This window comes from Pelobates fuscus, chromosome 1 (assembly GCF_036172605.1).
Source record: "Pelobates fuscus isolate aPelFus1 chromosome 1, aPelFus1.pri, whole genome shotgun sequence".
In the NCBI taxonomy this organism is placed as follows: domain Eukaryota; kingdom Metazoa; phylum Chordata; class Amphibia; order Anura; family Pelobatidae; genus Pelobates; species Pelobates fuscus.
The window spans coordinates 258,118,329-258,142,723 of NC_086317.1; the positions used below are offsets into that span (position 1 = coordinate 258,118,329).

Here is a 24,395-nt window from a genome sequence, read left to right on the forward strand (position 1 = left end):
CGAAAATATGCAATATTTATAACAGCATAAAACACATTTTAATATTTCAGAACACCACGAAAGTATCTGGGATCTGAGCGCCCACTTTGCCAAAATATTACTCAAATCTGTTCGGTGGTTTAGAAACGCCATCCAAGTGAAGTTTTGACCGGTCGCCACAAGGTGAAGCCCCCAAAACAGTTCCAGAGAAATTTAGGCTTCGACCGGTCTTCTTTTGGGAGTTTTTGCACGAATGCCGATGAAGGCTCCCCCTGGCTTCTAGCATATAAATGTTCCCCCTGTTCAGTAGTTTAGGTCTCCCAAATGCCTACTGGTTTGCATATAAGATGAAAAATACATGTAAGATGAGTTAATAATCTATTAATAATCTATTATTACACAAATTATTAACTCATCGTACACATATTTTTCGTCTTATATGCTTTTGGATAATTTGATTTGAAGTTTTTTTTCTTTAAAAATTTTTTTTTTTGTTTTCTTTATTTATGTTCTGGTTTATATTACATAGTTACATAGTTACATAGCTGAAAAGAGACTTGCGTCCATCAAGTTCAGCCTTCCTCACATTATTGTTAGTCTTACAGTTAATAAGTATTTTCAAGTTTATCTGTTGATTTCTTTTATACCAATATATTAAATATTATGGTTTAATTAAACTGATACCAGTAGGCAAGTACCTCTCTATTCTATTGATTTCCTATGGGGTTTTGCATGATGCCTCATGCATTGCGTGAGGATGTCCAGCAAAAGTTAGGCGAGGTGGCGTTAAACCTGCAAGGCAGGTATTACCATTGCAGGCCAAAGCAACCAGACCACTTCAATGACCTGAAGTGGTCTAAGTGCCTAGAGTGTCCCTTAGAGGCTATCTCCTGCATATGCTAATTAAGTAATCCTTTGGACCTACACCCTAAAATCTAGATTATACTGGAGATTAGTGGCCACTTCAGGGGCAATGCGATTTTTGCATAATTTATTTTGTGCAATTCACTTGTGTGAATGCCTGTCCTATAAATTAGTTTTATATGTTATGTTGTATTAAATACCACAGTATAAGTATATATACTTTTGCACTTGCTTTTTCTCTCTCCTTTTTCCTATATATGATCTGAGATTGTATTATCCCTAAAGTCATTATATTGTAAAGGTAAACACATTTTTTGTTTGCACTTTATTGTGTGAACATGTGTTATATTTGCACAATAATTTGGTTTTGCGCCATAGACACTTTTCTTTGTTATATCATTTTTAAACTAAGACTGATGGCTTAGCATTTGTAATACAAAAGGCTGTTCCCTGGTTTGGTAGGATGGTCATCTTTTGTCTGGATACACTGGGAAGGTCCCATAGTGGATGGATTGTATGTCGACCCATATATACCCACACATACTATTATATTGATGTTTTACCATTAGTTTGATCAGCAGCGGAAGGCAGTGATTGACAGCTCGCAGGCTTCTACAGCCACCCATTGCTGCTATTGGTATATCTAAGACATAGTGTAATAATGTCAGGGGAATGTAACCACTTTAATGAGACAAAGTTGTTATGCTGGTGGGTGGGGAGAGTGGGGGGAGAGAGAGAGCGAACACATACACATATGTATAAAGTGTAGGTTAGTATATATTGTTTGCTAACACCGAGCTGTTGATCACTTTACTATAATGTAACCTAGTTGTCACAGAGTCGTGCTGCCTAGGTTTTGAATAGTTAACAATTGCCTAGTTCCATCATTAGAATGTTTTGCCATGCCGTGTCCCCGGTGACTGCGTACTCCGCGTGTCTAGGTGGCGCTGTGACGAGGTGTACCGCGCTAGCCTCTCATTTCGTTAGTGTCTATGACGGTGAGCTGTCCAGCACTTCAGCAAACGACAAGGGCTTTTCTGGATCTTTGGAGGAGACAGAGGCAGCTTGCTGCACATACAGCTCTATGCTCTCCCAGCAGCGCATCTCCTCCCGGCATCTACCTGCCAGGCACCCAATACAGAGACATCAAGGGCGAGTACGACATCGGCCAAGTGATACAAAGAGGGAGCTGAGCTGGACAGGGTGCAGCCCAGTGTGAGGATCCTGTCTGAGAGGTAAGCTGCTAGCAGCCCAATGGGCCAGCCTGTAATATGTTTACATAATGCCTGCTATTAGAGCCATGCTTCGCAGTCTGGAGCTGTTCTGCCATCAGTCTTGTATTGCTATTGTGTACACCCATATTTCCCCTGCACAAGCACAAAGGACTGACAGAAAGCCTGCATATGGGCTTACTGATACAGTCCTGGGGCTAGCTGTGTCACCTTCTGGGCTAGTGACTGATAAAGTCCTGGGGCTGGGAGAATCACCTCCTGGGCTAGTGACTAATATAGTCCTGGGGCTAGGGGATCACCCCCTGAGGCTGGGGGGATCACCTCTTGGGTGTGGTGACAGATACAGACCTGGGGCAGTAGGTGATCACCTCCTGTGACAGGTGCTGTAGAGTAGTCTATTTAATATTTTAGTTACAAGCAGGGGACAATGCTCTGTGCTGCTTAATCCTTTCAGAGGGGAGCATTTACTTGACCTAATAAATATCATGTGATGTTAAAACAGATGGCTCAAAAAAAAAGAGAGAGAGAGATCATGTTGCCTTTTAATTAATTAAAATTGTGTATGCTTCCAGTTCATAATGATCTATTATAAATGTTGGAAAGTGGAAACAATAGAAATGTGCATAGTTAAGAAATAGTACACATTGTGCATAAGAAAGTTTAATATGTGTTTCCCTGATGGAAAGGAACGCGTAGTGACAGATACTGCTGTGTTTAGTGGCTATTACTAAGCTTTGTAATTCCAGCTTTCATCCCAAGTTAAACAGGTCACCATGCTGGAAAAGAGAGTATTTGTCTACAGTTATTGTTTGTATAGTTTCAATTAGGTAAGCAGGCTGTTTCAAACCTTTATTTATTGAGGTCTGGACAATATCCACAACAATTTAAAAACACGTATTTTGTTTATTAAAAAATATTGTGCGAAAGATCTCAACACTTATGTGTGAGTCATATTATCCATCTTTTCAGTCAGTGCATTGATATTTACGGACTACGTGTTTGATTGTTTCAGATCTCAACATTGTAAATCATTTCAACAATCACTTGTTTTTAAATATTCTTAGAAATTGGGATGCTGAAATAGAGCATAGTAATGTTTTTTTAAATCACAGTTATAAACCTGATATTGCTTAGGGGTAAACATGTCTTTTCACCCTTTGAGTGCCAATAATGTTCTAACCAGTTGCAGATCAATGGGTTGCCAGGTCTATTGACCCTCTCTACAGGCTAATGTTCTACAAGCACAGGTTTTTATACTATGACAAGCATTTGTGTTTTAAATAATATCATGTCTTGGGTGTTGAATTCCGCATTAATATGTTAATAATATCTTGCATTCATTTAATGTGTGGCTTATTAAACACAAAGTTGTGTGATAGACACCCACTGCTTTGCTTAGCAAACACATATAGGAATCAAGTCAGTTTAGAAATTAACAGCTAGCTATACACGTGTTGATTCACGCTACATGCGATTGTATTCAGAAATGCTGTCATTGAGTACTCATTAAATGTAGACATCCAGAGTACTAGCAATGTATAGTCAATGTATAGTCTGGTTTTTTTTCTCAATTTTCTTTATCTGGTACGCAGCAAGCAGAGAAAATGTATTTATTCTGTTTTAACCAATTTAATTAAGATAATGAGATAGAATCTGAGTTTTAGATTGATGTGCCCTTTGTGCAATTTTGAAGAATTTGCTGATGCCTTATATGTTAACTAAAAATTAATAGTGGGCTATGGGATAAAAGCCAGTGTGTGCTTTCTTCGGAAGATCTATTCAGAGACTCAGAAACAAGTTATCAATAGTTTGTCCATAATTCACAGAATTCAATAAAACTCAATAATCCCGCCAAGAGCATAGACAGTCAGTGCTCTTATGGGACATATTTTGACATTGTTATTCTAGGCATATTTTTTATAAAAAGCAAATATTATGTTTCTTTATTTTTTGTCTAAGAGTTCAAATTTACCCAATGTGTTCTTCGTGATGGAAACAGTTGATGTATCAGTGCACTTTCTTTAAATTCGTTAAATATGGCCATGGATTTTTTCACTGCGTAGTGTAGAGAAATGCTATTTTCGTTGCTAACAGAATTGTTTATTGTAGCTTGCTTTGTTTTCCTGGATGAGTGGGAAATGTCTTTTTTTTCTATGTATTGTGACTAATCCAGACACATAGCAACAGAAGGCATTTTATCAACATGCAGATAATGGCACATGCCTACACTTACTATCATATTTTGTGACATTTTCAAGTTTTTTTTATTCTTTTACTGAAGAACAAGAAGTGTTTTTAATCGCTTAGGTGTATACTTAGGTGTATATTCAGTCTCTTCAATAAATTATTTATTATTTATGTTAATAACATTGAAACTTCCCAAAGCTGATTTATCATAGCCCTTTCTGATACTTAGGGGATACATTACATTTATTGTAAGCTACACTCTATTCCCCTCTGTAAATGGCAATATAAAAATACATTAAAAATAAAATATATATATATACATACATACATACTCCTCACATGTGTGTATATATATATATATATATATATATATACATATACATATATATTTGTGTATATATATATATATATTTATACATATATATATATATATATATATATACAGTATATATATATAAAAATATATTTCTAGATATATGTAACTATAGATATCGATACCTATATACATCTATAGACATGCATGCAGTTTATATAATTTTGTATATACATTGATTACATATTAAGCCTTACATTGAGTAGAAATTGGGTTAATATTGGAACATTCAATATAACAGTGGAAGAAGGTGTTTCATCCACCTTGCATCCAAGTCACAGTCTTTTTCTTAGCAATAAAGTGGTCGAAAGCTGCAGAACGGTCATATTGTGACTGTAAACTTTTTAACAGTTATATGTTTGTTCTTTAGTTAACACACTACTACTCTATATACAATTAATTAATGAGCTATACTGATTATATCACATTTTATAAAATAATCACAATGCAGAGGATGTGATATATCTTTGTTAGCCTATGTTCTATTGTTGTACAGAAGGCAGTCTATACATTTTTAATGCACTGTTAAATAATAGAAAATAGGTATTGCTATTTTAACCCTGCATGGTTGCCCTTGTGGTCATCCTTGAATAATACAAAAGCCTCTGTTTTGAATTAATCTTTTAAAGTTGGTCACATTTACTTTTAAAATAAAAGTCTTTGTGTTTACTGCTACACATAAAAACGGTTTATAGTAGTGACCTTCACAATCTACGGTCTTAAAAATGTCATTATGATAGGAAATAAGTTCTGTATTTACTGCATATGCGTTTAATTGCATTTTTATAAACACATGGAAGTTTTGATGCTCAACTTTCAGTCGTGGCTGACATCAGTTAATGTTGACATGTTCTGCACTAGACGTTAATTATAGTGCTCTATATCGTTTATTGCATTATTGAAATGTTCTTGTAGAACAAAAATTAAATAATTATCAGTACACAATATTGAAAATACATGAATGACAAGAAGAACAAAACACAGGTAGCGGGGAACAGACTGAAAACCTGGGCCCTAACGGGGACGGTCACAATCTGGACACGCTAACCTGTGTACCGCAAGGAGACTCCAGGGGTCTCCAGGGGCTTAACCCCTAAACTGAGTATGCAAAACAAGAAAAAAAGGGTGCTAAAGGGTCTCAAACTCAAACAAGTTATGAGACCACATGCATCCCCTGGATATTGGTATAGCCAGCTGGAAAATAAAGAAATCTATATAGAAGCTGGTTGGCTCAATGGCCCAAAAATAGAGAGGTAAGTACTGCAAAAGACAAAATATTTACAAAGGATCTAACTGATAGTGCAAAATGCAAAAATGTGTATTTTTGTTTTCTGTACTGTTATTTAGGTACATAAAAAAGAAACATAAACATGTCCAGCTCAAACCTTCAGTCAAATATCAATCCTTTATTCATGTGCCAAAATGAAAGGTGAAATTTGAGCCCCAGAAGAACTTTATCAAGCCTAAAAAAAATATTATAAAGGCCTTGTGTGGCTAAAACATCACCTTTCAGTTTGAAACCAGAATAAAAGATCACTTTTTGACTGAATGTTTGTGTAGGATATGCTGTGTGCCCCAATTCTCGGTTTGATTGATTGAGTGATATATATATATATATATTATGCATGCCAATTTATTGTTTAAAACCTATGTATTTGGAAGCCATATGCAACATGAGACTGATTTTGGTGCTTATTCACCATAAGGTGACATGTTAAGCTGAGAATGGACTGCTCAAATTTTCCACAGTCAATGAGTTTGGAAGAATCCTTAATGTGAACAACACAGAAACAGGAGAATTGAGCCACTACACTCAAACCTCTCCAATTCATCATAGCTTAGAAAAACTGCCCTATAGAACCATAACTTATTTCTGTATTTTATTATGCCACTGGCCTGAAAATATGGGCATATAATATATATACTCTGTCAAAATACGTCAGGTATGAGAAATATCATTGTAATGTTTATTTTCACACTGTGAATATATGTATTGGTTAATGCATCTGACAGATAAGAATTAAATGGATTGCATAAATAATAGCTTTGCATTTTCATGGTGGTTGTTTGTAATGTACACGTGGATGTTACAATTTAATTTTCTAATTGTCTTATCTGCATTATTCTCATTTACTTATATAGCAGCAATACATTGCTCAGCATTCGGTTTTGTAAGCAGAGAGTATTTCAGTGCTATGAAAAGTAGACACACCAAAACAAGTCCTGAGTGCTCTACCTTCCAGTCCAGCGGGGAATGGGAAGCCATATATAACACATGGCATTTGCTTTAGCGATACATAAAGTGGATATTGTAATAAAGGTGCAGTCACAGGCATCCAGTGGTAGAATAAACTGTTTGCTTCCGGAGGCAGAATCTTGCACAGTGTAATCCATTTTGAGCTTCTCCATATGAGTTCTGAAGCCCTATATCTGCATCATCCCACATCAGGCCATTTGACACACATCACCGAGACTACAAGGTGTATGGTGTTACATTTCTTTCAACATTTTTACTAATACTGTCTCTAGAGGAATTTGGATATAAAACAATTGATGCATTTTTAATTGGCTATTGAATATTACTTTACAAGTAAAATGTAATATTGATGAAGCCAAATTACTTTTCTACCGATGATAAAACTTTCCTTTTGGACTGCATCTCGTATGTCAAGGATGTGAAAAGAAACATGTTAACTCTGTAGTGTGTAGTAAGGTATTGACACTTTGACTATTTTGTTTTCTGGTGTTAAGGTAGTATTAGGTATAGGAGCCTTGGGGGCCCTTGAAAAAACTAAATCCTGCCTTTGGAATTGGTTTAACACTGGTTAGAAGGAGAATTTATCGAAGGCCAGGTAACTGTTTTTTAAAGTCATGCATGGCTTTCAGGTACACTAATATATATTTCCCATCTGATCTATAGTGCAACATAAGCACAATATAAACCAAAAAGTGTAAGTAATGTATGATTATCACATTTGCCATATAAACTGATTTATTCTCATTTAGTTGCATATGTTATCCATTGAGGATACCTTCTCCAAATTGTATCCATATAGAATGGCAAATATATAGTTTGCTCATTTCACACTGACGTATAGGAGTGTCATCATCATCTAACCAAACTAATTTAAAGTAACCCATAGTTTCATGTACTTAGTTTTTATGTGCTATTATTTTTAAAACAATAAACCAATTGATTTATTGTAATCACTCACAGTCATGAGAAAAATAAGTACACCCTCTTTGAATTCTATGGTTTTACATATCAGGACATAGCAACAATCATCTGTTCTGAGCATGTCTTAATATTTGATAAATAACACCTCAGATAAACAACACTTCTCCTGATAGGTAAGACCATGTAATTCGAAGAGGGTGTATTTTTCTTTTTCCATGACTGTATATATAGAGCTTCATAGAATAATACTTCATCCTTAAATTTATGAATTATTCTGAAGAACTATGCTTATAAGTCATATTGTGACAGATGTTCGCTGGACGATCAAAGCACCATAAACACTACTACTTATTACTCCTCTGACTACTCTGCACTATGAGAGCCCGTGGACATTGGGGTATAGTCTCTCTGTCTTAGTTTGCTGTCGGCTGAATTGACATTGTTGAGAGGAGGGCTACAGAAATTCAGCATGGCTGACACTTCCTGTACCCTATGGTCCAAATTCTCAGTTGCTATACAGTACATTCAGTGTTTACAACTTCGAATTGCCTGGAGTTAGCACAGTGTATTCTCACTCAGTACAAATACTTGGATGGATAATGAATAAGTGAAACTTCCTCATTATCAAGTGCCCAGTCAAAGGGGTTTTCTCAGTAATCCTCTCTCTAGTCTAGCTGTGAGATGAAACCCATGTCTTTATATAAGGTTTTCATGGAATGGTAAATTAAGTAGTTATTGGTCTAGAATGTTCAGACTTTCAGCATTACCTTGTTACTGGCAATTCACATATTAACATATTTTTTTTATAATAAAGGCATCTGAGTTTGAAGATATAAAGAAGTATTTAATTTTACTTTATTTAATACTATTTTGCGATTGCATATTGACTGTCTACCCTTCCTGGGGATTGAAAAATATATTATAGATGGCACAGGCTGATTTCCACAGTGATGGCATTGTGGTTACTGGCTGGTTTCTGCAGGCATGGCATAGATTATAGAGGTCAAAGGGTCAAAGTGATGTCATAGAGGTTATAGGCTGGTTTCTAAAATTATGTCATAGAGGGCACAAACTAATTTCCACTGTGATGTCATATACATTACTGGCTGGTTTTCGCAGTGATGGTACAGAGGTCACATGCTGGTTTCTGCAGTGATGTCACATAGGTTACAAGCTTGTCTCCACAGTGATGTCATAGAGGTTACAGGATGGTCTCCTCGGTGATGCCATAGAGGTTACAGGCTGGTTTACGCAGTAAGGTCATAGAGGTTACAGGTTGATTTCAGCAATGATGTCATAGAGGTCACAGGCTAGTTTCTGCAGTGATGGCATAGAGGTCACAGGCTGGTATCTACAGGGATGCCATTGAGGTTACAGACTGGTTTCCGCAGTGATAGCACAGAGGTCAAAGGCTTGTTACTGCAGTGATTGCATAGAGGTCACAGGCTGGTTTCTGCAGTGATGTAATACAGGTCATATGGTGGTTTTTGCAGTGATGTCATATAGGTCAAAGGCTGTTTTCCACAGTCATGTCATAGAGGTTACAGGTTGGTTTCTGCAGTGATTTCATAGAGGTCACAGGCTGGTTTCTGCAGTGATGTCATACAGGTCATATGGTGGTTTCTGCAGTGATGTCATAGAGGTCACAGGCTGGTTTCCACAGTGATGGCATAGTACAGGCTGGTACCTGCAGACTGCAGTAATTTCAGAGAGGTTACAGGCTGTTTTTTGCAGTGATTGCATAGAGGTCAAAGAATAGTTTCTGCAGTGATGCTGTAGAGGTCAGTGATTTCATAGAGGTTATAGGCTGGTTTCAGCAGTGATGCCATGCAGGTTAAACCCTTGTTTCATTTCTGAAAGAGCCAATGTGAATCCAATAAATCCAAGAGTTTAACAAAATATTGGCTGCATCCCCAGATGGAAGATAGCTAATCATGCTATCCTCCTTTAGTGGTTTTTATTTTTGCCTTTCCAGCTTTGTGTAAAAGTACATAAATTAGAAGCTTGTATAAATAAATCATTGACTATATTTCTGTGTAATATTTATTGACCACTTATTCTTTATTAATAGAGCTACTGAAGCCTAGGCTGTCTACCTGCTTAAATTTCAGTCTGCGTGGCTTTCTTTCTCACAGTTATATTATTTTATTATCATTTACTTAATTTGAATTGACAAAAGCCTGAAAGCTGGACACATCAAGTAAAGCGTATAATGACAGCATAGCTTGACAGACAAAAACGCAGGGTTAACAGTCATTACTTTAACCTGCAATAAGGTCATACTGACATGGGAATTGCACCGTTTAAACTGTCTGTCTTCTATATGTTGTCCTTCAGTCTGTCAATATCTTTTACTTTCTCTGTCTGTGAGGTAACTCGGTGGGTATGATGCCAGCTACTGTATCTCAAAATTACAGCAATGTCAATCTTCAAGCTTGGCAAGGTCAACTCATCCTTCTGAGTACAGATGGTTAATAATATAGTCTCCTGGACTAAAAAAAAAACACGAAGTATCAATTTCCAGGTTAAATAGTTTGTTATTATAATAGCCACATTTGCATTATAACACCGCTATTTTTTAATAATTGCTAAACAATGTTTTTGTAACAGAATCCTGCCTCTGATATACCTATACACAGATCCCATTGTAAGGCATAGATTACGGGCCAGTGAGCAGAGAGTCCTGTTGCTGTAATGTGTTGTCAGATATGAAAGCCATAAAATACCCAGTGTTTTTTTTTTTTTTCCCATGTTGCCGAAAAATCTGTTTCAGCATTTCGGGCACGTTTCCTTATCTGTTAAACTACTTATTTGATGAGGGAGTTTTATGAGCCAAAATTGAGTACATTTTGCCTTTTTCTTTCAAAGCGTCTCCCATTCTCTTCTGTCTTCTGCTTATGCATGCCTAAGATCTATGTTGTTTCTGCAGCAGTAATTGGTGAGAGAACAGATGGTGAACACTAAGCCTTTGCTGATGTATCCATTAAAGAGGCAGAACAGAATTTTCCAAGGAGCTTGCTACAGCAGTGCAAGATTATAAAATAACACTGAAGTCTGTTAGAATTAATAGCTGCCATTACCTTGTTCAGCCACCCATGTATTTATTACACAAGGGATTAAAGAACCTTACTCTAAGGTATACAAAAATCCTGGAAGCGTTTTACTGTTTTATTGACAATGGCATTGTTTAACTGTTGTGTAATTTAAAGAGACAGTTCTGCACAAAGCATATAATAATATTTTATCACGAAGGAAATACATACAACAAATAACATAAATTCCATCAATAAAACAGTACCTTTATACATACCCAGTAACTAATATTTTATTCCTCTCCAATATGTGTGCAATCATTAAAACTATGTGTTGGTGATGTAACCTGATTAATTGAGTATTTCTCTGCATAATTGTTCTTCAAACCCATGTTCAGGATCCCGCAACAAGATAATAGCACACATGTCTCACTAACTGATAACTTAGGTAATTGAACAATTAATCAACTTTCCTATGCTAAAGTATGAATTTTAGGAAATCCTAGCTTATCCTACTATTCCTAGACAACTGTAAAGTAAGGCACTCTGACCTTGACCTAAGTTAAGTTAATAAGTGTCATTACAGTCACCAATTAAATAGTCGAATAATGTGATAATTTGATAAATATGCATTCAAGATTATTGTAAGATAAAGGTGACTTGTCATATAATCATTGTTTGTATTTTATAAGAACACACTGATTTATACTGATTTATATACTTTGTTATATTATACACTCTTGCAGGTATTGAAACATTAGCTGGCATGATCATACAATAAAAGTGTGTTAAATGGAAAGAAGCAAATTCCAAATTGCAACCACCTTGGGGCACCTGCACACACACAGACACACATAAAGGAATCGTAGCAAAAGGCTATTTATTATTTCTAGAGAAATGGGCTGGTGTGAAAACGATCAGATCATTAACTTTCAGCATAATCACCATCTGAAAATACGTTATGATGCCAGCTATTGTTTGCAGAAGGCATATGTTCAATTAATATGATTTTTGTTTTTTTTCAGAGAGAGGGAAAAGAAATCCCACAGAGAGTAATGTGTCAGACTAATAGAGATTTGTTTATTGTTAATGTTTTCTCTTTCTGCAAGTTTGAGAAGTTATGAAGCCTATTAATATGGTTCTTGAATATCCAGATAACTTAATCTATTGCATAGATATATTTCCATTTTTTAATTTGTTGTTAACGTTGACATCTTGCTTAGCAACAAGAAACCTTATGATAATATTGTTATAATGGCAGATGATTTCAAATCCTGTACAGCACAGTGTAAAGTCAGTGTGAATCGTTGGGTCCATGTATTGATATTGTGGATCATGGGGTCGATCATGCAGGCTGCCTGAGATTGATGAAAATCACACTAATACATTTTCAAGTTCATTACATTTATGATGTTATCTTTATGCTGGGTGAGGGTTTAGGGAATGAGAGACACTGCACTAACGAGGCAACTAAAGTATGTGTCACTTTGTATAAAAGAGCTCTAGTGGCTAGATATCAGCTTACGGGCAGAGCTCTCTTACCTCTTGTATTTGTCTGTGTATATTGTTTTAAATATTTTTATTGTATCACAATATAAACGCGGGTTTCAAGTATTAACAATTAATGCAGTTAGTCGCCTACGCAGAGGCGTGCGTGTTGAAATTATGGTTAACCTTGTGCACACATATTACGGTTTTATCTGATTATCATGTGGTTGCATGCGCAGAGGCGTATGCTTCAACGTAGGCAAGTATTTGCTAGTATACATAGGCTTTACGAAATTAAACATCACAATCTAAAGCATGTTGTAATAAGCTAGTATAATAAAGGAAGGAATTGAAAACGATTTGACCCTTCATAGGATAGTGTGCCTTCATTATGCATTGTAGGCCGTTACACTATTGAGCACTCCAACATTTTTCTGGGTACGTTTAAACAGTCACGTGGTCTAATAGTTATTGCTGTTGACCTGCTGAGAAGGCACACTTGTCTGATAACCCATATATCGCCCGTACAGCAAACCTTTTACAAAAATAGTTTTTGCTTCCTATAAAACCTAAAAAAATAAAAAAACAAAAAACAAAAAAATTAAATTAAATTAAACTATAGCTTTAAAACTAACAAAAGCATGAAAAGCTTTTAACATTAACTATTGACATATCTCCCCGTCTTTGCTGTTAGGACAGATGCTTATCAAGCTGTACTGTCCTGCACAATTTCAACTGGGGAAGCATTTAATAGTGAATAAAAAACATAACGTTAAGCTCTAACTTGTGGAATTAAGAAAGCAATCTAACGTTCCCTGAAGTATGTAAAGAGGCCTATATTTATGCTGTTTGTAAATGCAAACGGTTAATGCCTTATACTGTAGATATTCTTGCTGCACAGCCTTTAATTAGGTAAAGTGCATATGGGCTCCCCCAAGAAGGAGGGGCGAAAACAAAGCAGCAAAAACCAAGCAGAAAACAAAAGCAGCCTTAATAAAAAAGGGCGCCAACCAGCCCGGAGTTCTGAACCTCCCAGGACCTCTCTTCGGTTTTGCTTCACCATGCGGTACCTTTTCCAGTCCCCCAGGCATCCCCAGTCACAGAAGGCCCCCTTCCTTCCCCCCCAATGCTGTCGAACGTGCCCGCGGTAAGGTCCACCATGCTGTGGGCGCTCAGAGACCGCAGCTGTCCAGCGCCCCCCCCCTGTAGAGTCCGCCAGGACTTCAGTCTCCTGCACCTCCCCTGCACCGGTAAGGCCTCTTTGGAGCTCCAGCCTCGTCCTGCCTCACCCTCCTCCGGTCTCATACTTGGTGCCGGCATGCAGCCCTCCCGGTCACCGGTCCACCGAGTGGTCTGCGCACCTCAGCTCCACAGGGCTCGCAGATTTGGGGGCATTTTCCCGGGCCACCACCAAACCCGAAAAACAGGGCCGGCTCCATGTCGGTCGGTTTGACGCCCAGGGGAGTCTAGTTGTGGGACCCGCTGTCCCGGGGAGCCGAGGTGCCCTGGTCTGGGTTTCCATTGTGTGTGTGGGGTACCCTCCCCATCGCTTTTCATGCGCGGGGTGTCCGTCCGCCATTTTGGCTCCGTGAGGGAGGACAACACTCACCAGATGGGTCCCCTCCTCCAGTCTCGGACTCTTGGGCCAGGATCACCCCCCGGCCGTGTGGGGGGGAAGCGGGGCCGGATCCGACCCCCTGCATGCCTCTTGTGCATTGCGGTTCCCGCTCATCCGGCTTGTCACTGGCTTTATGCGCTCTGTTAGCGGTGCCCGCTGGGTTTGTGCCGCAGCTCCCCGCTCTCCGGCTCCTCACTATCCGACCACCTGTCATTTCCTCGGTTGGTTGGAGCGATTTCGGGTCCAATCGTGGTATTTTTAAGCAGTTTGAAGCAGTTTGTAGCCGGAGCCAGCAAGGGTGGCTGCCGCTCGGCTCGGTGGCCCTGCCACACCCCCTGTCTGTGTATATTGTACGTCTCTCCACTAATTGTACAGCGCTGCGGAATCTGTTGGTGCTTTATACATAGCAATAATAAATAATAAAATATGTGTGTCTGTGTGTATGTGTTTGAGTGTGTCTATGTCAGAGTGTTGCATTCCTTAGCAGCTAGAATGGTAAGGGACACTATCTGGCATTCCAGCTGTTGTGGAACAAAATGCAGTTGATATTCAGCCTCTCTATCGCTCTTTCTCTCAGTCCGCTGATCATAAAACCAGATTATTCTATGAAGTTATCTTTACAAGAGGAGTGAGGAAATGCCACAGCATTAGTATAGAGTTGCAGTGATCTGTGTAATTTATGCACAGAGTGATCCCATCATAAAGCCACTAGGCACCATGGATCTTTATAACATTATTTGTGTGTGAGTGTATGAATTTAAATATTGTGTGTGTGTAAATAAATATGTGTATATGCATGTGTGTGTTTGTGTGGGAATGTCTGCATATGAATGTGAGTGTGGGCGTAAATATAAATTTGAGTATGTGAATATGTACATGTGTGTATAGGAATTTGAGAATGTGTTTATGAATGTGAGCCTTTGTGCGTATGAATGTTTGTGTGTATATGAATGTGAGCATATGTATTTGTAATTTACTAAATAATTTTCTTAAAATTAGAGACAAAAAAAGCAAAAACATCTACAGTTGGGTGGAGGGGCAATTTACAGTTGCACCCAGGGTGCCATATAACCTAAGTAGGTTTCTGACAGGGGTCATTAAAGGCTAAACCCAGATATAGGTTGCCATCCATACCATCAGGACTTCAGCTCTTTGACATGCTGTTTTTTTTGTTTTTTTTTAAACTGGTATACCAAATCCGCAGCATGAACTAAATTACTAAATCAGAATATAAAGGTAAACCCTGTGATGCTAGCAACATTTCTAAAAAGGGGAGGGAAGGAGCGTCACAAGGAGGACCTATAAAGAAAGCCAATAACTAAATAGAAAGGTATAAAATGATAAATAAGGTAAACTCCATACCATAGAACAGTTGGGGAGTATTTAGTTTGGGATGAGTGAAACAGCACAATGCCTCTTGCGCTCAATCTCTAAATATTATACAATCACAGTGTAGCCGTAGCGATTCTTTTACTTTGGGGACTAAGCCAATAACATAGTAAGACAGAGTTGTGGCATTTTAGCCACTTCCCCTTGTTATATCTTTTTTTATTTTTTTCTGCTCCTGATCCCCTTAGGGTAGAGCTTACTTTAAACAATTCCAACAGGGAAAGGCATGGCCACGGGGGATGAGCAGCCTGCCTTAGCAACTATTTATGTCAAACACTCCCCCACAGCATTAGTACATCCCGCTTCTCGTCCCCTATTAGACCCTCGACCTGGGGTATGTGACATGTGGTTGTATGCAGCCTTAATAGTTGGGGCAAGAGGAACACTTGTATATACAGTATCGCCCAGTGTAGGCATAGCGGTGTACTCTTCATGATTTGGTTGGTCTGTAAGAATTCAATGTAGGAGGGGAGTGCCAAGCTCTAGGAATTGCACATGCTCCCTCTTTTTCAGCTCTGTACAGTTTAACATCTGAATTTCTTTAATAGGCATAATTACTAGTAACCACCTATGTGAATCATGCCTTCATATGGCTGGTATGCTGCTACCCCCAGACAGTGGGATGTTTAAATTCACGAGTGAGGACCAGCAGTCTGCTTTTACCCTGACCAATGTGCTTCTTTGAGCACCGAAATGTGCATTGGGCACCCTTTGTTTGTTCACATTATTGCACTATGGGGAGCACTTTCCCTTCCTTTTCATTGTAAATAGTTTATCTATTGGACTGGTACTCAGTAGGCACCAGTGTCCAGCGTGCCAAGGCTACTAACTTCAATTCAAAGTGAGCATCTTGACTTTACTTAGCGGGAAACATATTCAGGAGTAAGATTTCTACTTCTATACTTACCGGGAAACTATAGTGCCAGGAAAACTAACTCGTTTTCCTGGCACTATAGCTCCACCTTTGTCAAGGCTTCCCCCTCCTGTCCCCGTGGTGCAGAAGGGGTTAATTACAGTGTCCATGTCGGGCTCAGCTCCACCCACAATTGCTGCGCTGGCACTAGGATCTCCCCAAAGCAAAGCATTTAATGCTTTCCTATGGGTATTTCGGTGATGTCTAAGCACCTGGAAGTCCCTTTAGTGGCTGTCTGGTAGACAGCCAAGAGAAGGAGTTAACCCTAGCAGGTAACTATTGCAACAGTAGTAAAGGGTCAGTGCTGATAGAACAAACTGGGAAAAGTGAAATTAAGGCAGCTTTCCTCCAAAAGGAAGGAATCCCTCTATCCCTATAGTAGTGAGGCAAGTACAAAATATGAAAAAGTGTAGAGGATTAGCGACACTCTAAAAAGACACTGGTGAGGATATTATAACCAGCATAAAATCAGATAAATAGAAAATAAAATATTAAATATAAGTCCAAGATAGAAAGTCCAAAAAAAGATGGATGGAATATACTTTACGGAGGAGCAATCACGAACTTATTCAAGGAAAATGTTCTTGTTTGGATATCAGATGCGGTCCGTATGTGGGAAAAAAGGAGAGGATAATGAATATTCTCTCCTTCTTTCCACATCTGATAGCGCTAATCCTCTACACTTTTTTATATTTTGTAGGTAATTATTGCAGTTTATAAACTCTGCAATAATTACCACTCTAGGGTGAAGGGTGATGGGAGTTTGCACACAGACCACTTCCATGAGCTGAAGTGGTCTGGGTGCCTACAGTGTCCCTTTAACCTACCCATCATATTTCTGACTTGGAGTCCAGGACTCCACTTACTTTCTGTATGGATTTACTGTCTTTCTCTTATGGGTATGTAGGTACACCCTCTTTCTATGGTTCACCAAGGTAATAGTCTATTGTGCATACAGGGGAATATATTTTATTAGTTACATTTTCTTTATTTCTCCCCCCCCCCCCTTCTAAACTCTCCTGATTTACAAACATTAACCTCTCTTCTCTACATCTCTACTGCTGAGGTAGCCTCTATACACTTTACCCAATTGTTATTTGTTGTGGTTCAATTTGGGGTTGTTTTCTCTTGTCCAAATAGGAGTTTCCTTGGTCAAGGGAAGTCAATAGATAGCCAGCTGTTTTGCACTACAATTCTAATGAATCTAATGGGGCCTGGGGAGTCGCATATTGAGCTACTATGCAAAAATACATCAAATATTGTGTTTATTCTTTCAAATCACTCATATAGAGTGTCCAGAATTTATTCTAAAGGTCTTTGGGTGGTAGGTATGTTGTGTGCCTGGAGATATTGTTTTGTTTGGGAGGGGGGCCTGGCAGAATATTTCCCTGGTTGGTCCTAAACCCCTTCACTACCTTAAGGGAGCTTCATGGTCTGCACCTACAGATCGCTTTAAGAGGACCCAGGCTTCTCAATGACTTAGAGCGCACAGCCAGAACACTGAGTCATTGACAGAGCGCCAGACGGGGAGGGAGATGTTAAAGTCATCTGCACCCAATAGGTAGTTCCTGGTGGTTTTAACTAACTTTTGGTCATCTAACTGACGCTGGGCATGAGGACATCCAGCATCAGTAAAATCCTCATTGGAAAGCATCGTAGCAATGCTTTCCTATGAAGAGAGCCTAAAGCATTTGCAACGTTCGTCATGCTGCCGGATGACGTTGGAGCAGGTGGAGCGCCGACTCAGAATCGAGGCAGGTGAGTAAACAGAGGTGTTTTTTTTAACCCTTTACATGCTGGGGGAGGTGGGTTGTGAGGCGAGAAAGGTCAAATGAACTATAGTGTAAAGAATACTAATTTGTATTCGTTACACTATAGAATCCTTTTAGGAATAAGTATATGAAAACAACAACATGCAGTTTTAAATTTGCAGTGTGTTATGTTTGGGGAATATAAAGTGTCATCTGCGGAAAAAAATGAATAAACTTCTGCACACTTTTTTATAAGGAATAGATAGTACAGCTAGGCTGATATGACGTGGGACTACAGGGACTATATTTTTAGAACAAAAATTAGGAGCATAATATTTCCCAAATTACATGACATATAAATTAGAAGTGCTATTAAATACTATAATAAAGAAGCTGTAATAGTTTATTATTCTGTGCAGTACCACCACATTCTCTACTCATAACCACAGGTTTCTTACGAGCAATTTAACTTTCATTTTGCCCTCTTTAGAGACTTTGTGGCTTTTTCACCTAACCATAAACCGTGAACATTTCACAAGACAATCGCAAATTATAGGCTGGAACATGTTCTAAGATTTGCAAAACGTTTGTAAGTTCCCAACAGTTCCTTCTTGAACTTGTGCATGAGAAGGTTTTACATTTGGAATTGTCTCTACAAGCACATGACATGGCCACTAACAGGTGCTAGTTTTTAGCCTCTCAAGTGATTTAGCCACTATTGAAAAGTATTTATACGTTCAAAATAACGCTTGTTTTGAAGTTTAGTTTTGCTTACATGCATTATTCCTCAGAATATCTTTATTGCGTTGAATATAGTACTTTGTATTAGATCTCAGTTTGGGTCATAGGTCCCATCATCGGTTTCGCATATATAGCAATGTCAGAGGGTATGATTAAAGGGGTAGACCAGTAATGACAATTGAGTTACTGGGTTCGTCCATAGGAATAGAGGCAGGTTCACCTGAATTGCTTTCAGGTCTGCCTAGCATAAATGCACGTCAGGATGCCTGCCAGTCAAACAGACCAGCCCACTGAGGGCTGTCAATGCAAGTAGAACTGTATCGGTGCTCTCTAATGGTTTTAGTGCCCAGAGTGTGATCAAATGATTCACTGTGCTTTTTGGGACAGTTCTCTGGTTTCCCCAAAAGCGAGACATTAGGGAACAAAGTCTGGACATGACCCTCAGTATCAGTACTGTCTCACCATAATCATTACAGTTGGGAGGCCTGGTTTGGGTGCTTTAACTTTGGAAGTCAGTGCCTTTTTTTGTTTTTTCTTATCATGTGTGTCAGTTGAATAACTCATCAAAGCTTTTTTCATTTTATCTTTTAATTTGGTGTGATATCACACTAAGTGCACTGCTGTCTAACTTGTTTACACTCATACTGATTGTATTTTGCTCCAGAGGTCTTATATTTATGGTAAGTAAGAAGTTGTAATGGATGTACTATTTTTAATCTTGCTGTGATTATCTACATAGTTATAGCATGGAATCTTTTATAGCTGATTTGAAAAGTATTCTTAAGTGTTTTAGTGATAAATTGATGCTATTTTAATAGAGTGACAAAAAAAACAATCTATATATTTTTTCAATCATGTGATATTATTTCATATAACAGTGTCAAAAACAGGATAATAATGAAGTGCTACTCTTCTATATTCTAACACGTAAAGAAGCTCTGTCACCTTCTGGAGTCTTTGCAGTGTGGTGGCTCGGGTTGCAAGGCAAGGTAGGTTTTACTAACCTGAACTTGAGCCTCTTGGCCGCCACCACCTTGATCTGGTGCATCCTCTTCAGCTCCTGTTACTTCATCTGCCAGAAGCCAATGTCAGTGCTATACTCTCACACATGTGTAACACTGATGTCTATGGAGAATCCCAGGAAGCTGCAGGAGGCCCCATAGATAAAGACTTTTTCCCCATCACTATAGGTGTTTGGGGGCTTGAAAGCAGTAGCCTGTCATGCATTCTCAAGTGTAGGACAAATGACATAAGACTCAGTAATCCCTATTGTGTCTTATGATATCTTTTTACTGTCTTGGAATTTCACACAGTGTATTTACTAAGGTGAGAATTCAGTGTGAAAGCATAGCTGATTTAGAGAATTTTTCAAGTTCAACCATTTTATTACCTAAAATTTGAAGTTGTAGGTTTATATTTTAAGGGTCACTCTAAACACCATCTCACCTTTGCATAGCATATGCCTGCTGTATGAGTTTAAAGCATTTCCACTCGTCCTGTGTATTCCTAAAGGCTATTGTTTTATCCTATCGTAATTTAAGTGTATGTCCCTCATCTCCCACACCGTGAGGGTTTAAAAGGGTAACATTTACTTACCTGTAGCCCCTCAAAGTACTGGTCTTGCTGCGGCTGCTCCACCTTCCCAGCTAAGATTATCAAGATTGGAAGGTTAGTGTTCATGCTCGGCAAACTGCCACGTTGCACAATTAAATACTGTATTGGAGCAGCTTTTGATTGAAAACAGTGTTCTGACAGGGGAACCTTTTCCTGTAGTTGCTCTCAGGAAGACAGGTGTGTTAACCCTGCAATAGAAGCATCGCAGCTTTAACAAAACTGCAATGTTTTACATTGCAGTGTTAAGGGCCACAGTAGCCATACTGGTCTGGGTGCCTTTGGGGGTCCTTTAATAGTGGATATTTAGAATTTAGTGATGTAAATGACAGAACCATAGATATGACATATGTGTTTATGGAGTACAGCATTGTGTTTGCCAGAATAGCTTAAATCATGTAACATGTTTCTGGCTGAAACATCGCAGTTTTTTATTTGTGTTCAGTGCTATGCGGTTTTAATAAAGAATAACCATTTGCTTTATACTTCCATCGTGATCTCGATTCTCTTTTGGAAGATTGACTGCGCAGAAGAGGAGCGGATCTGCATTGATCCTTAGCTCGACAGAGTGTGATCGTGTGAGATCACAGCTTCTAAGTGCAGAACGTGTGTCTAGTGTTTATTGCTCACTGTGATGTCACAAGCTTTTTGAAACCACTCAGTCCACAACTGCCAAGTACAGAAAACCAGAATGAAACCAGAATGAAAAAAAACAGAATGAAAAGGAAATTTTGCATGTTAAGTATCTCTCTAATCTTCTTTAAAGCCTTAAGCCCTGGCTCGCATATATGAAAGCATTATTATTTCTACAAGTGTACCTTCTAAAATGTATATTTTTTCTTTCTGCACACATTAAAGGGATAGTCACCTAGACCACTTCAGCTCAATAAAGTGGTCGGGGTGCAATGTCCCTCAGGTTTCCTTCAGATGCAAACATAGCAGTTTCAGAGAAACTGCTATATTTACATTTGGGGTTAAACCAGCCTCTAGTGGCTGTCTTCCGGACAGCCACTAAAGGTGCATCTGTGACGCTCGAGGCCTATGTCTATGTCTCCATCGTGCAGAGCGTCCATTGGAAAGCATTGAGAAACACTTTTAATGCGTGCGCGGCACTTGCTGCGCATGCGCCTTCGGCTCCGCTGACGTCGGACGGGGGAGCTGACGTCGGCGAGGGAGGAGAGGTCACCAGTGCCGAGGGAGCCCGGCACTGGATTAAGGTAAGCTGCTGAAGCGGTTTTAACCCCTTCAGCGCCACGGGAGAGAGACCCTGGGGGTGGGGCACCCTCAGGGCACTATAGTGATCCTTTAACGAGAACCTGTTGCAAGAATTGCAAGACAATGGATACTATGTAAATTACAATTGGTAAAATGGTCACAGATTAAACAATTGTAATTTCTTGAATTCCTCAAACTCAAATATCATTCGGGGTTAGCTGTCAGTACAATCAAGACATATGGTTCTGCATTAAATTTTCTAATGTCTAATCTGACCCAAGATGACCTTTACCTCAGGTTGCTAAAAGGGCTAAAGGTTTGCCGTCCTTTTACTCCAAGATACACTTCCACTTGGGATGTGGATATTTTATTGAACTACAGATTGACCTAAGATGGACGGATATTAAATTAGCATCCCTTCTATCTTTAGCGCTGGCAGCAAGAGGTTTAGAATTAACACAGATAAATATTGTCGAACCATGGTTGTCTCAAACTCCAGGGGGGTTTCATGTCATTACAATTTTTTCGTGACCGTATACTGAGTGCATGTCTGTCAGTGTATTTTTATTTTGTTTATTTTGTGGGCTTTGCATGCTTTGATCTTTGTTTAAAATAATATTGTGAATACATTGTGTTCCTTGATCGGTAACCCACTGTCTGGTTCTGGTATCATAGTGCATCATAATGAAAGCGTTAAACTGAGACATGGACCTAATAATAAAAATCCTTTAATTTAAGGATTTTCCCTTTTTTTGTGACATTTGACCATCCCTTTTTTTTTATTTAGACCAGAATTCCATTAAAACTGGTGGAGCATAACTAAACCAATCTTAATTCTCAAACGTATGTTGTCCTCTTTTCTGGAGTCCATGGATGTCACAGAGACATAAATAAGTTAGTGAGAAGCTGAACAAAAAAGGAATAGGAAAGAGGGGTAAACTTTGAAGATGAAATTCATACTGCAGCTTTGAATGTACATGCTTCATTCAGAATCCCCAGCATATCCCATATAAAGGTCAGCATACAATATGACACATTTTCTAAAGAACTCATTTTACAATGAAACAGAAAACTGCATTCATACAGAATGACAACAAGAACACAAAGACAGATGCATAATGCTTTTTCTTGATCTGTTGGAAATATGCAGCTGGCTATGATATGTTAAATTAATAAAAAAAAAATGCTTCTGTAGTCATCACAGGGAAAAATAATCATATGAGTGGCAGATGGATGTTAGACTGTTACTACACAGATATGTTTTAATCATGACAAGCTCAATGCAGCTCAATGTCAAACATAAGATAAGAGCACTTTATAAAAATCAATAAAAGTAATTTTACATATATATATATATTATTTATAAAAAAATGTAAAAGTGTTACTATGTGATATAAAAGTAAAATAGAATGTTATACTTTTAAGGGAAAGTTTAGGAAATTTGGGTTTGTCCGGATAAGTAAGATAAAATAACATTTTAGTTATTGAAGTCCTTGCTGCTTACATCAGCGCATGACAGTCACCATAAAGAATAAATCAAGTGCACGTAAATGCACCGATTTACTTCACTGCTCTCTGATATAAAGGGGACTTACTGCTCCAATGAAAGGGTACTATTGAGGGTAATATTTAGAGTCATTAAGCCATTTTGCTTGCCATAAGATTTCATTTTTGCTGGTTGTTTGTGACAGTATAAAATATAAATAGAATAAATACAAATATAATCACCACCAGATTGGGCTGCTTGTGGACTTATGCGATTCAGAGTATAGTGCCCTCAGCGGCTTTATAATTGGGAATTAATAGGTCAAATATATATGGTATCATACATGAGGTTTACATACTTATCCTCACAATTCTTAAAGGGTGGCTCTGAGCAATATAACCACTATAGCCCGCTGTAATGGTTATGATTCATGGAATGCACACCATTTTGCAATGATTTGCCACTTACATGAATGAATGTTGATTAAATGTAGAGGAGACATAGGACAGATGGGAGAATAGATCATCTTTGTGTGTTAGTGCAATGTTTCTCAATCTTTTACGGAAGTACCCCTGCAGATAATAATAAAATTATAAGTACACCTGCCTCAAGAAAGTAATTTATATTGATTTCAATTCCAAATTAAACCTTTAGACACAGATATTTAAGTTAATCCCATGTTGGAGAGCATGCTTGACACACACACTCACTCATCTGACACACACTGACAGACACACATTCACTGACAGACACACACTCTCGCTGATTTGAGACATAATGACAGACACATACATGCAGTGATTTGACACACACTGACAGACACACTTACTGACACACAAATTCACTGACAGATACACACACCGACAGACACACACGCTCACTGATTTGGCACATACCACTGCTTGAGAAACTAGGTGTTTGTGCATTCTTGTGGCTACACCATATTTGCATGAATATGTAAGTATTCAGAATACCACTATTCATTTTGTACAACCTGACATCATTGCATTAGTGATTTTTACTTACGGCCTACTTTTTATGTGATTTGTCAATAAAGAAAATGTGTGCTTTAATGTGAATTCTGACAAAATAAATTGTTTTATTGACTTTTTTTTCTCCTACAACAATGTAAACATTTCTGGCTTCACAGGGTGTCCCTTTAATTGAAGTGAAACCTCCCTTCGAAGTAGTCAATCAAGATGAAATGCAGAGTGCATTTTGCAGTTACAGTATTGCCCAAATTAGCTTGTAAGCACTTGCTGAAGGTGTTTGATGCATGTTTGATCAGAAGCTGATTCTTAGAAGGTGACGGAAGGCATCACAACGTTAATCATGCCC

At 38.4% G+C, this 24,395-nt stretch overlaps 1 protein-coding gene across 3 annotated transcripts in view; it reads left to right on the top strand.

Moving 5' to 3' along the window:
• Positions 1 to 1,855: 1,855 nt before the first annotated feature.
• Positions 1,856 to 24,395, top strand: part of SRRM3 (serine/arginine repetitive matrix 3) — a 496,285-nt gene continuing 473,745 nt past the window's right edge. For all 3 annotated transcript variants that reach the window (XM_063456734.1, XM_063456743.1, XM_063456748.1), the window contains exon 1: positions 1,856 to 2,078. The gene's annotated coding sequence lies outside the window, so the exon portion shown is untranslated. The remainder of the gene's footprint in view (positions 2,079 to 24,395) is intronic.